This window comes from Aythya ferina, assembly GCF_964211825.1.
Source record: "Aythya ferina genome assembly, chromosome: 1".
In the NCBI taxonomy this organism is placed as follows: Eukaryota; Metazoa; Chordata; class Aves; order Anseriformes; family Anatidae; genus Aythya; species Aythya ferina.
Genome location: NC_140296.1, coordinates 179,221,028 through 179,238,371, shown reverse-complemented (window position 1 = coordinate 179,238,371; position 17,344 = coordinate 179,221,028). Strand labels below are relative to the sequence as shown.

At 44.8% G+C, this 17,344-nt stretch overlaps 1 protein-coding gene across 9 annotated transcripts in view; it reads right to left on the bottom strand.

The window, feature by feature from the left end:
* The window catches only part of FOXP2 (forkhead box P2), a 429,442-nt gene extending 427,386 nt beyond the window's left edge, over positions 1-2,056 (bottom strand). For 3 of the 9 annotated variants that reach the window (XM_084518449.1, XM_084518454.1, XM_084518455.1), the window contains exon 1: positions 1,835-2,045. The gene's annotated coding sequence lies outside the window, so the exon portion shown is untranslated. Of the gene's footprint in view, positions 1-1,834 lie in introns of all 9 variants that reach the window. The other 6 variants (XM_084518450.1, XM_084518451.1, XM_084518453.1 and 3 more) reach the window with 5 other exon arrangements.
* Positions 2,057-17,344: the final 15,288 nt, after the last annotated feature.

The following is a 17,344-nucleotide window of genomic DNA, read 5'->3' as shown; positions in this document are numbered from 1 at the left end:
GATGTCAACAGAAAGCTTCCTGCTGACTCGAGGGAGTTTTGGATAGGGGCTTTCATGCAGGGAAAAGACCAGGGGAAATCCTCTTTGGAAGGGGATCTTCTGTGTTTTTTCTCTTTAAAAAAGTATATAAACAAATGAGGCTTTGTAAAAATAGAAGCAATTCCCAGGTAGTGATTACCGCATGTGCTTCCATCTGCGGCTCTGCACCATGTACGTATAGATGATGACAGTATAAATTTAAGGACTTTTGAGGTTATTTTTCCTCTGAGAATAGAGCAGCAGCGCGCCTTCTCTCCGGACTGCTCTTGCGAGGTCTGAATGAACGCTCTCCTGCCAACAGACCCTGCCCGCACACAACCCAGCCTGCGCCCCATGCCAGCAACCCCATCCTGGGACCTCACCAGTACCCAGCCAGGGGCTGCGCTGGGAAACGGGCCCGCAGCCTCCTGAACCTGACATCTGCGGGGTGAAAAAGAAAAAGAGAAATCGCCTAACGGGCTGTCTTTACCTTTGCCATGCAAGCGCAGCTGGGTGGCAGCGGCTGTGCGGGCAGAGGCCGAGCGCTCCGCGGGGCGCGCAAGCAGCGCGCTGCGGGGCAGGCAGGCGGCGGGGCAGGCACGGCGCTCGCCTCTCCCTCCCCTCCTCGTCCTTACCCCGGCACTCCCGACTTGAAAAGCAAACACCTCAGGGCATGCCTCACCGCCGCGGTCTCCCTTCTCCGAATAAATAAATAAATAAATAAATAAATAAAATAAAAAATTAAACTTTCAAAACTTTCCAGGTCCCGCGGACCTCTTGAATTTCAAGAGCCAATTTCAAGGCAAGGCCCCCACGCACCAGCCACGGAGGCCGCCTGCGGAACTCCGCAGCTCCAGCAGCATTATTTATTAATCCTTGGTTTTAGGCTTTTTTTTTTTTGCCTTTTTTTTTTTTGGGGGGGGGGAAGGGGGTGTATAAGGGAAGGGGGCGAAAGCCGTCGGCAGGCGCAAGAGGCCCCGCGGTTCCCCACCCGAGCCAGCGGGGGCGCCCCGAGGTAGCCCCGAGGGGGCGGCCGGCTCCGGGAGGGGGGCCCCGGCCTCCCCTCCGCGCTCGGAGGACGGGAGGGAGGCGGAGGGGTGGGGGGGAGGCTGTTCGCTTCTCCCTCCGGCAGGCAGGCAGCACACAAAGGAGAAACGTGACACGTTTCTTCACCCCGGCTGTCTGCTGGGGAGGTCTTTAAAAAAAAAAAAAAAAAAGGGGGGGGGGAGAAAAAAAAAAGAAAAAAGAAAAACAACACAAACGGGGAAGCGAGGCGAGGACGGCCGAGCCTCCCCTGGAAACGCTCCCTGGGAAGCCCGGCCCCGAGCCCTCCCTGCCTTGCACTTCTGGCCCCGCACGGGAAGGCTACAGGTTGTTTGGTTTTAATTACGCGGGGGGGCGGCCGGGGGGGCGAGGGTGCGGGGCAGCGGCGGTTCTCGGCCCCGCAGCCCCGGCAGATTTGGGGAAAGTGGGGCTGGGACCGGAGCGGGGGGGTGCAGAGAAAGGGACCCGGGCGCAGCCCAAACTCCGGCGCAGCCCGAACTCCGGCCGGGGCAGCGGCCCCCCCACCCCCGCGGCTCAGCGGCCCCCCCGCAAGCGGTGCGTTTTCGGGAGCGGTGCCCCCGGGCGCCGGGGGAGCTGACACATGTCACCGGCCAAACTTTCCCGCGGCAAGTGAGTGAGCAACGGAGCATTGGGGAGGGGGGGGGGGGAGAGAGAGAGAGAGGGGGGAAGCAGCGAGTCACACCGGATTGCTGGGGGAGGAGGGGACGGGTGTGTGCGGGGGGTTGGCGGGGGGTGGGGGGGGAACACTTACCGGGAGGAGACACCGTGCAGGGCGTCCCGACGAGCTGACACCGAGAGAAAAAGGGCGAGCGGAGCCGCGCACACGGGCGCGCACATGCAAAGTCTCTGCGGGCGGAGCCGCCGCTGCCGCCGCCGGGCCGAGCGGGCCGGGAGGGGGGGGCGGCCGGGGGGGCCCCTCCGCGGGTGCGGTGCCTGGCGCCCCTCCCGCAGGCTGGCGCTGCCTGCCGCTGCCTCGCTCCCTCCCTCCCCCGGCGTGCGGGGGTCTGGCCGTGTGCGGAGTGTGCCGCCTGTGTGTATGTGTTTTGTTGGAAATGCAAAAAAAAAAAAAAAAAAAAAAAAAGGGAGAGGAAAAAAAAAAAAAAAACGCTGCACACACACACCGACTCCTTCGGAGAGAAAAAGAGGAGTGAAGAGGGAGCCCTCACATGATCGCGAAGTGGCCTGCACAGGAGTGCTAATAATGCGCGGGGTGGTAGTGGGAGGAAAGGGGGTGTGGGGGGGAGATGGCAACAGCCAAAAGTGCGGCGGGACGGGACGGGACGGGACGCGCTGCGCCCTGCCCTGCCCTGCCCTGCCCCGGCCGCCGCGCCCCGCTCCGCTCCGCGCCTCCCCCGGCCGGGCCCCGGCGGCGCGGTCGCTGCGAGCCGCCCTCCGCCGTCGGGTCCACCTGCTGTGTAAACAAACCGTCGGGGAAGTTGTTTGCTCTCCCCTCCCCGCCCCCTCTTCCCCCTCCCTCCCTCTCTCCCTCCCTCCCTCCTCCTCCTCTCCCCCCCTTTTTTGCTCCGTTAGACACAACGAGTTTAGCAGACGGGGAGAAAACAAAGCCGGGTGTTGTGCTGGCAGTGCCGAGTGGCTGCAGCCTGCTGGCAGCCCTCGACGTGCCGCGGGCCGAGCACGGGGGTAGGGACCCGCGTGGGAGGCACCCTGGAGGGGAGGAGGGATGAGGATGCGGGTCGGGGTCCCCCCCGTTGCAGCCGCATCCCCCCGCATCCTCGCCCCTCCGCTTCCCGAAACTTTCTCTCCCCTCCCGACGGGCCGCGGCAAGGTGCAAAGCCCCCCCCCCGAGGGAACCGGCCGCCCCCGGGAGCCCAGAGGTGCCCCCACGCTTTTAGCGAGGATGGAGCTGGGGGAGCACACGAGCTGGCAGCGCGGCCAGAAGCGGGAGGAATGCTGCGGGCCCCCGCGATTGCCGGGCACTCGATGCCGAGCACTTAATCCCGCTGCCGCCCCGCAGGTACATCAGCAAATTAACAAAGCGGGCTGCGCTGTGTAATTCAAGCATCCTCCCGCTCCCAGCGCCCTAACCTCCGCCCGGCACTTTTCGCATTCGAAAAGCTCTCCTGCGTGCACCGCCGCTCGGCGTTAACCACGGGACGAATTAAAAAATGATAATAATTATTATAATAACTTCGCTTCGGCTGCTCGCTCCCGGCCGGCCCCACCGGGGGCACTGCACCCCCCCCCACCACCCCCGGGCTCCTGCACGGCCGCTACCGCGGGGGCGGAGCCGCCGCAACTTCGGCAACTCCGCAGGGGCCCCCCGCGAACGGGGCCGCCCCGGCTCCCTCCCGGCCCCGGCCCCGCCGCCGGGAGGGGGCCGGGGCGGCTGCGGGGGGGCCCGTGCGGGGCGGCGGCGGGGCCGGCCAATGGGGCGAGCTCGGGTTCGGGAGGTGAAAGTTCACCGCCGGGGCAGGCTGCCGCGGGGGCGCGGCGCTGCCGATGGGTGGTCGTAAAATATATTTATTTGCTACTTGCAACTCTTTTGTCTCCCCCCCCACCTCCCGCTTCCCACTCTCCCTTACCCCCACCACCGCCCTCAGCCCTATCTCACGCACACCTCGCCCGCCCCGTTGCCGCTAAACCCCGGTCGCTTTTATTTCTCGCTACTTTGCGAGCGCAACGGTTGCGGGGGGGCGCCGGCCGCGCCCCCCGAGGGGCTGGGGGCTGCGGAGCGGCGTGGCCGCAGGCAGCCGGCCCCCGCGGCCCTGGGACGGTGCGGTGCGGGGGGGACCCGTGCGGGGCGCTCCGCCGCGCTCCCCGCCGCCTGCAAACGAAATCGCCCCCCGCGGGCTCCGCTTGCCGGTGGGATGAACCGGCTCGGCATCGGGGCTCCGCGGAGGCGCAAGTTGCGCGGCCCCAAAGCTGACGCCCCCTTCCCGGAGGCGGCGGGCGGGCTCCTTGCTCTCCCCGTGGGGAACCGGGCGGGTTTCCCCGCGGAACCGGCCGCGAGGGGCGTCCCAAGGCTGCGGCCGGAGGAAAGGGGCGGCGAACACAGCGCTTGGCGGAGGGGAACCCGCGGGCGGCGGCGCGGCCCCGCAGCCGGGCACCGACGGCTCCGTTGGGCGCCCCCGCGCCGCGGCCGCGGAGGGCCGGAGGGGAAAGGAGGTGCACGGCGGCACCGGGGCTGCCCCGGGTCGGGCTGCCCCGGGTCGGGATGCCCTATTGTGCCCTGCTCTGCCCGGCCCTGCCTCGCTTTGCCCTGCCCTGCCCGGTCCCGGGCCGCCGCCGTCGAGCCGGGCTCCCTCCTCTCCAGCGAGCCGCGGTAGCCCCGCAGCCCCCGGCAGCTCTCCGCTTTGTTTCAAGGCGATGTAAAAATCCCCCCTCGTTCACACGGCCGCTGCTGACAGCCTCTCTGCCTAGCGGGTAATAATACGCAGGGAACAATACGACGCTTGGCTGCTTAAATTAGTCGGCGTTGCTCGGGTCTGAGCGGCTCGCAAGTGCCACGCAAAAGGAGGGCTCAACAAACAAACACTTCGCCGACTCTTTTATTTTTACGGCGGTGGTTACGGCGGAAAAAAAAAAAAATAAAACTTGGCTTTGTAATGAAAAAGGCTGGTGCGTTTTATTTGTTCCTGTTTACGGTTCGAGATTTCATCTGCACAGTTGTATTGTATTTCTCGCTTCAAATAAACCGCTTTGAAACTGTCTTCCTTTAATTAATTTAATGTATTTTCTGTGTGCAGCTGGCAGCGTTAGGTGTCTATCAGATTGCCATTTTCAATTAGGATTGTTTATAACGCGACCGCGAAAACAGGCTTCTCTTCTAAATAGGTTTGTTCCCCTTTCTCCCCGCGCACGGCTCCCGAGACGGTTTGGAAGGAGCAGAAAATGTTGGTTTTAACCGAAGTCAAATCGAGGAGAATCTGTATTACAACATCAAAGTGAAGGGAGACGTTACAAAATTGGTGGAGTTACACCACCATCTGTCGTTAAGCGTCGGGACTACAAAAGTTCAGACGTACAATAAATCTTAATGAGAGCTGGCAACTTTTTTTAATATATTTTTCCCCCTTTCCCTACGGCTCTCGCTTTCCTACCGGGGCTGAAGCCGGGAGCCCCTCACCGTGGTGTCCGGCCTCTGATGCCTGGCTTGTCCACCAGCAGCCCAAGAATGGTGGCCCTCTGAAGTGGCCCGGCACCCACATGGCTTCCAGCCTTCAGGAGAAAGTTCATCGGAAAGCTAACGTAAGCCAAAAAAGGTTAAATTAAATAAAAATAAAAAGTTCTTATTGCTAGGGTGCTGGCTGTGGGATTCCAGATCCAATTCTGTGTGTACCCACATAATGCTGGGTCCTGAGAAGAAACACATAGAAAACACACATAGAATAACATAAGGGGTGAGGCTGGTGTGTCCTACAACGGCAGGAGCTGTAAACAGATCCTCAGAGGAATCACAAAATGTTTTTGCATTACCCGGTGTAAGCAGTGTACCTGCTTTGTGTGGCTGACCAAGTGAGGGGTGCCCATCAGACTTCAGCCCTTCCTCAATTCTTCAGCTAATGGGCCTACAGAGCGCTCATTTGCCATCATTAGTAAAGAACCAAGATATATGTTATTCCTTTAGGATTTTCCAGGTATTCCTTGAGTTTCAGGTTGCTACTCAGAGTGGGGTAGGAAGGGACATGCAAGCGGGTGCTCAAAGACCGCTACGATGAAAACCACCAGGCTTATCAATATTTTATCACAGCTCCTATGTTAGGGCATGTGGCGTTTGTTAAGGATTGAACCAAATGGGTTTCGGTATGGAGTGCTTTATTACTAAAACTCAACTGCCAGGTTGTTTCGCTTCAGCTGTGGAAATTCGCAGCTTTTTGCCCGTCTTCAGCCTGATGTTTTGCAAGTGCTCACCAGTTTTATCCTGTAACTAGCAATCAGCATTTTCCAGTGCTGTGGCTATTGTTAGGGGGTGATGGCAGTTTAACACTCTCTTACAAATCTTGTTTCCCTGTCTGATTCCTCATCACAGTGAAACTCAGATTTTCTCTGTCCTACCAGTAGCTGTTGATGCCCAGGATGAGGGTCTCCGTTTTAGCTTCTTGATGTGTCAAAAGCGAGAAACCCTTTTCCTCTAAGGCTATATGTCCACTTTGTAGGCTATCATGAAACGTGGGATTACCCTGCAGGCAATAAACACTTTCGGTATTCCTTTGTCTAACAGCTATTTTCATATTATTCTGAAAAAAATACTTTCTACCTTCTCCGTAGTCAACTAAGCTCTCATAAGCAACTAAGCTCTTTGAGTCAACATTAAAGGCTAAGGTTTCTCAATTGGTGAGAGAAGTGTTTAACATTCCTCTGGCAGAAATAAATCCTGTGAAATGTTCTCTGCTTTGAGAAATGGCTGGGCCACTGCTACCAATTACTGATTTAGGAATGTTTGGTAAAAAACTTGCATCCAAAAATTCGCAGATCATTTCACTGTTTGCACTACCTACAGCTTTAAGTGTGTTTTATTACAATTTCATTTTAAAGTTACTCAATAAGCCTTAGAGCGGCAACCAAAATTAAAAATAAAATAATCAGAGTTGTTGGAGGAAAGAAAAACAAAGCAGGATGTTGCCTTATGTATGCTGTCTTAACAGTGCTGCTCCAAAAGGAGGGCTTGCACTGTGATAGTCTTCCCTGGATTCTTTGATACAGAAAAATCATAATAACAATAAGCTGTGCAAATCTTCAACCATTTCATGTATTGGAAAAACACAGCAGGTTTTTTTTGTTTGTTTGTTTGTTTATTTTTACCTTATATTTCACATCTATATATAAAAGCTTGACCTACAGAACTTTGTGGTTTCTTTTCCTGTTTTGTGTGGCCAGGCTTGGATGAGAAATCTGCCACATTGACCTTTCAGTTAAAGGTCCCAGTCCCCAACGTTTAGGTGTGTATACAAAAGTATTATTTAGTCAAAGGTGAGGAAAGTTTTAAGACTGAGGCAAGTTTCCAAAGGACAACTCTTGGAAGAGTATCACAAACAAGCATAAGCAATAGTTCTCAGTGTGTCCCACAAACAGCTCATGGCTTCTGGAAAATTTAGTATCTGACCTGTAAGGTTTAGATATTGCAAAAGGTGCTGCTAAAATGTAGGATCCTAAATCCAAGCTGCAATCTTCAAAATCCTTCTTTAGCCTTCTGAGGAGTTAGCATTGCTAAGGTGACACTAAAATCCCTTTGGCTCCTAAGATGCCACTTCTGCTCGAAATAACTGTCACAGTAGGGTTGAAAAGCTTGGCATGTTTCCTAAACTGAACCAACCTCCTAAAACTAGGCATCCTCTGTGCAGCTGAGCATTAATTTTTAATTAGGTAAAATGCCCAACCAGTCCTTAGAGCCTTGCCTGACCCTAGCCTCCCCTTTCCTCTGTAAGTGTCCTACCCACTGGGCTGTGTAATCACACTTCTCTCACTGCTCCAGTCCATCTTCAGCCTTTTTTTTTTTTTTTTTTCCTGCATCCCCACTTCAGGCCAGCTGAAAGCAAGTGCTTACGTCACGGTCACGGGAGGCGACTGATGGTTTAGGCCTGAGGCGGGTCTAGAAAACAATTAGAATAGCATAACAACTTATTTATTCCATTAATATATATATTGCAGCTATTCAAGAATATTTGCAATATTCAAGATATTGCAAACCTGGAAGTTTTAAAACAGGTGAGGACACCTGCTTCTTTTATAAAACAGTCCCCATGAGCACAATGTCCAAAAGAAGGGCTCTGAGTCACAACATAGCAGGGCATGACAACCCCAAGAAGGCCAGCAATTGAGACAACACTGTCTTCAACCTGTCTTCAGCCTTTCAGCAGTCACCTCAGAAAAGTGACTCATCCCTGACTTCCTCACCATGATGGGCAGGCAGCCCAGGCACCTCTCTCAAGCTATAGATCATGTGGGATTTATTTTACGAGTCAGGTAAATAAAGTCAGCAAAAGCAGACTCAGCAGTGACAATACACTGCTGGCTATAAAACACTGGGTCTTCTCGAGTTCCACCAAAATCTGTGGTCTGGCCTTTCATTTTCTATCTTGTGATCATTTATCTGCATTTTTTTCCCTTCTTGGTTTACTCAGAGCAAAACATAATAGAGACTTGCAGGAATTTTTTGTTAAGGGTGACAGAAGTCTTCCTAACAGGAAGATTTTCTGCTTTTATTTGTTGTGAGAGTGTCCCACTCTCCTTTTCCAGAATGCAAAAGTGTCCCTGCCCCAAGCTACAGAGCTGCGGGAAGTGTCACCTCCAGATGAACTGCTTCAGCCTCACTCAAAGTGTGTGAGCTGGTAGAAGTAAATGAGTGGTAAGGTAGCACAAGGCCTCTTACACTTGTCCCATGATGTCTTCAGGCAGCATGTATTTGTTGCCCATGGGCTATGACTTGCTTTCACAGGGTAGAAATCCATCTGTCAGAACCTGAAGTTTGTGGAGGGAGGATGCTAGGTTCAGCTTCACAGAAGAAAACCGTTCTGATTTTGTTTGCTTCCAACCCCAAATGTGGTTTTCAGCACTGATATTAAATTATGATTTCATCATACCCATAGAGCACGAAGTTTCTAGTTCTTTAAGAAAAGAAGAAAAAAAAAAAAGGCAAAACATTCTTATGTTTAAGGAAATACATTTAGTAACCAAACAGCAATTACAGCTGTATCAGGAAACTGCTTTACTTTGGTACCAGACACACAAGGACCACATTAAAGATGCAAAATTGCACTCAGTTTCATGGCATTTACACATCTGTAACAACATTCCTGGCATTCTGGAAATTTTGTCAGTATTTAGGGATAGGGGACAGAGCTGTCTTTTTAGAAACCATTTATATGTCATGCACACAAATTAACATGTATTAAGTAGTCATCTTTCCACCCACAAGCACTTGTGTAGAATTCATGGGTTTGTGAAGTAAATTGAAAGCAGACTGTGGATGTTAACAATATGGTTAGATACAGGAGTTTTACACTAGTTGAACACTAAATAAACAAGCCCCTTTTTAGGTTTATTTAAAGGGATTGCAGAGACACAACCTTAGAATATATATTTTAAAGCAATAGAGATAATGCCTTGTAGATGTGAATTATAGAGTTCTGTGATACAGAAGCAGCAAAGTAACTTGTTTTCCAAATTTGTACAAAACTATAATCAGATAAATGACAAAATACTACTTTCTGCCTCAGCATCCTACTTGTCACTTTCCTTAAACAGCAAAACACGCTTTTTATTGCTACAGCTGCACAGCCAGTAGAGCTAGAAGGAGAATCAGAGAAATGTAGAATCACGCACAGTCAACACAATTGGATATCACAGCACTGCACTTTAGTCTGTCAGTTATTTTACTCATTGTGTAAGAAGCAAAGCAGTAGGCAAGGCTAAGTGACTCAGAAAAAACAGCACTTTTTAGAACAAATGATTTGTGAAGAAATGAAGTGTTATCTGTAGCCTTGGACATTTGTATTGAGGCAAGAGGTTTAGCAATTTTATACCCAATCATTTAATAAGTAAAAAAAAATCTTTTAAAAGGAATTCTTTTTATTTACATGGTCTTTTCCTTCCTTCCTTCCTTCCTTCCTTCCTTCCTTCCTTCCTTCCTTCCTTCCTTCCTTCCTTCCTTCCTTCCTTCCTTCCTTCCTTCCTTCCTTCCTTCCTTCCTTCCTTTCTTCTGTTTTTCCTTCTTTCCCTCTTCCTTTCTTTCTTTTTCTTTTTCTTTTTCTTTTTCTTTTTCTTTTTCTTTTTCTTTTTCTTTTTCTTTTTCTTTTTCTTTTTCTTTTTCTTTTTCTTTTTCTTTTTCTTTTTCTTTTTCTTTTTCTTTTTCTTTTTCTTTTTCTTTTTCTTTTTCTTTTTCTTTTTCTTTTTCTTTTTCTTTTTCTTTTTCTTTTTCTTTTTCTTTTTTTTCTTTTTCTTTTTCTTTTTCTTTTTCTTTTTCTCTTTCTCTTTCTTTTTCTTTTTTCTTTTTCTTTTTGTTCTTTCTTTTCCAATATTAGACAACGTCTTTTCAAGTTCTCAAACTGCAACTACTCCTAAATCATTTCAGTAACTCATGGACCCTGATTCCAATTCAAGGCAGGAATGACACTAGCTCCGATGTTCTACATTTCCAAAGATGCGGCTCTAGCCGAAGCTTCCTTGGACATGTGGAAAGTATGTTCCAGAGTCATCTGCTCAAACCATATGCATCTTCTTACCTCAGCCCAACCATCCATTCTCTGGAGCGCTCTGTTCCTGAAACTTGGTGGTGAAAAATTTAGGCTTGGACATCTCATTAAACAAATGGATCTTCTACTTATGAGCGCCCTCTGTGTTAGATTTTCAGAAGTCACCAGTCATCAGATTTCAAGACATCATGTCATGTCTAATCATGTCTAATGTTAAAGACATTAGATTATTGAAAATAATCTTGACAATAATCTTGGAAATCTGACAATTTTTTCTTTAAGAGTACTTAAATCAATGTTGGCTTCTTAAAAAATTGTTCCAATAATAGAATTATAGGTACTACACACATAAATTCTGGTATTTTTAGTTTGTTGAAAAAAACAAAAACAAAACAAAAATAATAATAATAATAAAAAAAAAACCTACACACTTGACTTTGGACCCATATATATCTATGCTGAAGAAGGGAAAAACAATATTTCTTTTTACTGTAATTTATTGTATTTAATATAACAGGTGAACTGGTGCTACTTGCTGTAATAAAGGTTTAAGAGGGATTATTCTAGGAGATGATCTGCTAGTTTATCCATGGATTTTAATAGGGCCTGCTCTGGTCCTAACATAAGCATTACCTAAAATCTACAGAAAGACTGCTGGTTGCACCATGACTCTGACCAGCTAACTACAAAGTGTATGGAGACTAAATAAATAAATATCAAGGTCTTTAATAAATAAGAGCAATAAATCAGCATTATATATATTGTATTCTTTATACTTATGTGGAATTAAATTCATGTTACACTGCTATATGTTCAACTGTGTATCACTGACCATTTACAATGTGTAGCTACAGTCTAGAAAAGGAGAAATAGTTGGTGCCTCAAAAAAATGTAAAAACATCAAGGATTTTATTGTTGTTGTTATTATGAATTAAATGTTGGAGTCCCTTTGGGCAGACAGGTCTGAAAATGCTTTAGAATATTGTGAAGAAACCTTAGAATACTGGTTAACCACCAAAACAATCCTGAACTGTTTGTGCGTTGTCCATTGCTAGCATCTCCCTCTGTCCATACTGATACCAATGGATATGTGAATAACTACGCTATGAAACTTCAGCAGTAAATTAACCCTCATATCAGAACAGAAACAATGAGTTTGTATGAAATTCAGGCATTGAAAGCAAAGCAAAAGACCAACATCTTTAAGTGTCTGTACATCAGTGTCAGGAGCCTGAATGCTAAAGAACAGAAATTGACACTGTTAATTTATAAGCTGAGTTTGTCTTAGTTGGGCTCAAACCTGATGAGAAAGCATATGCGTGATTGGATTATTGAAATGAATGTCCTAATCTGCCCAGAGAAGGGCAGAAAGAAGTAGAAGTAAGAAGGAGAGAGGTGACCAAACAACTGAATTTTAGATACCTGCTTAGATACTTTCATAAATGACATGGTCTCTTTAGGCTTCTCCCATCTTAGAAGAGACAGGAGATTCACATGGATGCATTGAATCCCCTTGGAATCTTTCAACTGAGTTCAGGGAATAAGAGAAAATAGCCTTCTAAATTAAAGATTTATTTTGGATAGTATGTGCTATAAATACCCCTGCTGAATAGAAGAGTTGCATCATCTGTTTCCAAGTCACAACACGTTGCAAACAAACTCATGCATGAATGTCCTCATGGAGGAATAGGGGGTGTCCAGAGCAGAATATTGAACCGTATCATTTGGCAATACCTTAACTACCTATCTGAAATGACAGAGGAAGGAAAATTGTGTTAAAATGAAGAAACTCAACCCAAACTTAATAAAATGGGTATTTAATATTGTCATTTCCTAACTCAAAGAGTTGCATCCACCAGAAAATGGAATTAGATGGCAATGTCATATGAGGAAAAGCTGATGCCTGAATTAAAAATTATAAAGATAAAGCAGATTTTTTTGATCATAGACATAGTGAATAAATAGTTTTGAATTTTAGAGTGACAAAAGAGGACAATAAGCAGCAGTTACAAAAGCTAGAGTTTTTAAAATACATAGACACAGATAATTGCCATTCAAGAGTCTTAAAAGAGTGGGATGCACTTCTTGCTTTACCATTAATATGGATTTGCAATAAATCTTGGAAAACAAAGCAAGTTCCAAAAAGAATGGAAGAATGCAAATGCTTTAACTGTATTTCTAAGTGGTAAACAAGACAGTGTGGATGGGCTTGTCAATCTGGTATCAATCCCAAACAATGAATGAAATACATGCTGAAATGATACATGGGAAAAATGAATGCAAAATGTGCATTGGATACTTATGCTGGGAGAGGCTGAGAGTGAGACAAAGGGTCTGTGTTGGGGAAAAAAAAAAAAAAAAAAAAAAAAGGTCTTCTAAAAACCCACAGGGATCATGACAATCAACAGAGCAAAATCTTTGCTCAGTTCTCAGTGCAATGATCAGAAGAAATGTATGTCCACCGTTCAAGAGAGATGACTAAAACTTGGAAAAGGTTAATGGGAGAGTAACAAGAATTCAAACACATTTTAAAGCATGTATCACAATACCCACAAAGCAGTATATTTTGATAATAGATGGGTCCTCACTGTTACAGACAATGTATAACAGATTCCAGAGGATGGCATTTGCAATGAGACAAATTCAAACTACAATGCAGAGGAACATTTTTAACAACAAGACCATCCTCGAATAATTTCTTACTTACTGTCATGGGTTCTTCATCACAAGAGTGAATATTTTCCTATGCATATACTATCATTAAAATAAAAATTAACTCAGGAAAAAATCATAACGTGCTGCATACAAGTTAAGGTTCCATGATCACAACAGCCAAGTCTGGCTATGAGCTGTGTTGAGGTCAGAATTGTCATCACGAGGTTTTTAACACCCCATGAAGACAAATGGGACCAACCACATCATTCCTTACAAGCTTCTGCTTCAGGCAGTTTAAAAATTTGCGAACACCACTGTATGGGATGGCATGTGGGAGGATGTATTCATAAACAGATAGGAAATGTCACTAAAGGAAATGTCTTATATTTATTAATGTTTAAGATTTCAATTTCAATTGTAGTTAACACCTGCACATTGAGGATAGTGTTGTACCATGCATTGTAAAAAAAAAAAAAAAAAAAAAAAAATCTATTTCAGTTAGTTTGCAATGGATCTTGCAGCCCAATTTGAGGACAACAGTAATTTGTAGCCAGGGAACAAACATAGCCATAGCTGTTGACAGTATGCATCCTATTACTCTGAAGCACTGTTTGACTAATGCAGGATGCACCACTTTATTATAGCATGGAAAAAATCTGGGTTCAAAGCTTAGCTGGCTTCTGTCTTGTAAATATTTTTCCTTTTTTATCAATGTGTTGAAGCAAGTGTGAAACGCAAGTATGAAAGCACTGACAGCACATTTTCAAGTATATTGTGTTTTGTTTTGTTAAAAAATACTCTAAGATGAAAAATGTACAGTTTGGTTGCTCACAAAGTAGCTGTGAAGCAGATAGAAATCTGCTTGTTTGACTTCTCCATAACATCATATATGAAGAAAATTTCACCATGAAACAAAGAATCTAGCCTCTTTTGTAAAGGAAATGACCTTCCCCACGAGCTAAAAGTATTAGTATTAAAGAAATGTACATCTCTTCTTTTTCCTGTTCTTCTTTGATCAATTTTTGATTGAAAACTTGAGTACTTGGTGCAAAAATCTCAGTATGAGGAAATCTGAACAATCTCTGTGTTCGCTGTTCTCTTAATTGCTTTTCACCATCTTGTCCAAAGCACACGTTGTAAGGCATAGCTGCATGGACTATGATGTAATGAGATCTTGTTAGCTAAGCAAGACCAGACCTCAAGCTTAAGCAAAATAAATTCAGATAGACTCTCTGCCCCTTGACCCAGCTGTTTTGCAGTCTTTGAACAGTAAAGAAATTTGGAATCTGGTCACAGATGCCAGTGTAGAAATTCCCCTGGCTGAAGTGAACTGTCAAATGGTGTTCAACTAGAGTAGCTGGTTCCCACTGCTTTCTGTCTTGTCCAAAAAAGCATGTTAAGCAAAAGAAAGGTTGGGAAATTCAGAGGGAAGATGAACTGTGTCTTTATTGTGATGATTTCTGGCCAGCATATGGTCCCTTAGGGACCAAAGCCAGCTTCATAAATTAGAACCATATAGAGTTCACAAACTTATTTTATGTTCTAACTTCAGCTGAGGAGCAAAGCAAGACAGGACAGGGCAGGCTGAGAAAGAAGAAGCTGTAACTAGTTCTGACAACAATTCCTCTGAGCACATTTCGGAGGAGGGACAAATACGTCCTATTAAGCTTTGTGCAAAACCAGAATTATTCGTCCTAAATATCTACAATAATTGATCTAATCTCTGAATAATACATAGAAAAACAAGAACTACAAAATGGAATTAAAGAAGCACTTACCATATATGTAACATTTCTAATAAGAAGTGAAATTGACCTATTCTTTTCTACCCACTGAAAACTTGTCTCTCTTCTCATTACTTCATGCTTTTGGCTAACAATATATTACTTGAGAAGAGCTAGAGAGACAATGAGTCAGTCAAATCTTGAGATTATCTAGATTATCTAAAGTCTTCTTACTTTAAATAAGAGTATACCTACCTATTATGTAAAATCTGTAATTTTTTGTAAGACTTGTTTAAATAGCATCTTTGGCTAAACATTTGTCTCTTTCAACCAAACCTTAAAGCTTTTGTTTGTTTGTTTGTTTGCTTGTTTGTTTTGTGACAGAGCTGTAAATTTTAGAGGCAGTTTTCAATTAAGACTCATAATGCCATATTATGAATTTGTTTAGTTAAGAAGTGAGAAAGGATGTTCTAACCAGTAGCATGGGGACGTCTAGTGTTTTTACTGGCACCAATACTATGTAGTCTACTTTGCCAAAAAAAAAAAAAAAAAAAAAAAAAAAAAAAAGTTTAGAGAGATTTAACTGAAATTTTTAGCATTGCAGAGATAACGTAAAAATATTTTACACAGTCTTTGCATATGTTCTCATAATACAAGAAAAATGTTAATACAGTTAATACAGTGACAGACTAATGTAAAACAAAGGAATGACAATTCATCTTCACTCAACAAGGTCTTTAACTGTGGTGGTGTTCTATACCAAAAGACAGTACCGAGAACCTTTATTTTAAAAGGTCTGGATAATCTCTGTTCAGCAGTAACTTGAACATTTATATCTGGTGGAAGAAAGGAAATCATCTTCCTTGTTTATCTCTGTTGGATTCAGAAAAGCATCTTACCAAGTCCCAGCAGAGAATTATACAGTTCTCACAGGATCGCATTTTGACAGAGTCTTCCTCCATCAACTGGAACTTTAATCATTGACAATTGCTCCAGCTGTATTGCTAGAGTGGGGCCATCAGAGCCTATGTTTGTAAACATAAAAATGACTGGAGGAATGGCTGGAGGAACGGCTGGAGGAACACAGAGGCTCATCACCAACAGAGAGTAATCAAATCACTTCCAAACAGTATAAATATTAGTATGGTGAAATATATTTAAATAACTAAAAATCTAAGAAGTAACATTTCAGCCTGTAATTAGATATTGGATCCTCTGTTCTCGGAAGCAATACTTCTCAAAAGAGTTGGGGATCAGAGTTCATAGTCATCTGCATATAATTTCCCGATATGACACAGTGCACCAAATGTCTAATATGAGCTTAATAAATAGGCATCAGAGGAATAATGAATGAAGATAGGTGTCGAGAGTTATTACACTGTTGTTGTATTTAGCGCTGATGAAATCATTATTGAAATATTTTGACCAGTCCTAGGGTCCATGGTTCAGGAATATTGTTGAAGAAGTTCAGACAAAAGTCACAAACATGACTTGGGGACTGTTAATCATGCCTCAGGGTAAAAGACTCGAAGAACTCAATCTGTTTATTTTATCAGTTGAGAATATTAGAGATTGATTTGAAACAACTTCAAAGCTGTTACCATGGGGAATTTTACAGGTTCTGTTATAGACTCTTAAATCTAGCAAATACATTAAATTAACAATAATATGATGGAAAATATGATGAAATAGGAAAATCTGGACGAATTCATGCCAGAAATGAGCATTGGAGTGAGCTACTTCCTAACATCCTTAATGGCAATTTTAACATGCTTTTCTAAAAGACAGTCTGTAGCTCGAAGAAGAATTAGTGTAGGCAACTCACAGTCTGCTCCATACAAGAAGCTGGACCATATAATTGTGGTGGTACTTCTGGTTTTATATTTTGCAAAGTTCTGAAATGACCAGGCTGAAACACTGAGCTTTAGGTACCTTGCAGCCATCAAAGCAAAAGACTCCAAATACATCAGTACAAAACATGATCCTGAGTAATCAAAAGAGACCTTAGTAATGGCATATCTTTCTCTGAACCAGGCTTGTAGGTGATAATGTATTAAAATTCTGAAGAAACCATAGATATACCATTGGAAATTGTTTTACAGACACAACTAGTTTGTTAAGTGTGCACTAGTATATAGGATACTAATAAGTGCATGAATAAAACTTGGCACTTTTATATTGCCTTCCAGAAAAAAAGACTTGTATTTTTTTACAAAAAATTAATAAGTAGAATAACTCAAAAATCCTGTGAAGTCAGTAAGTGTTATTATTTCCTTTAAGCAGAAGACAAATTGAGAGACAGGGAGTGCCCAAGTTCACAGAGGAATTCTATGAGTTGTCTGGGAATTAAAGAAAAGCCTTCAGAGAGCTGTTCCTGTGCTTTAATCAATTTATTTATTTATTTATTTTAAACCAGGCATGCTGTAAAAATCCTGGCAGGTGACATTCCTGTTCTGGTGTCAGTATTGATCCAGTCCTGTGTCCAGTGCCAAAAGACACTGATGCTGAAAGCATTGTCTCTTTGCAATGACATATAGAAAGTAAAGTCTTACCCTGTGACTTATTCTTCATTGCATTGGTATAAGGAAGCGGTGATATTGATTTTAGTGTCTTGTCAAAATTCCAACTTGGGTAATTAGTTTATTCTTACCTAAACTCCTTGATTTACTGTATGGATTTACTTTTCATATGCCTCATCACAGACAAGAGTGCTTGTACTATTAGAACAGA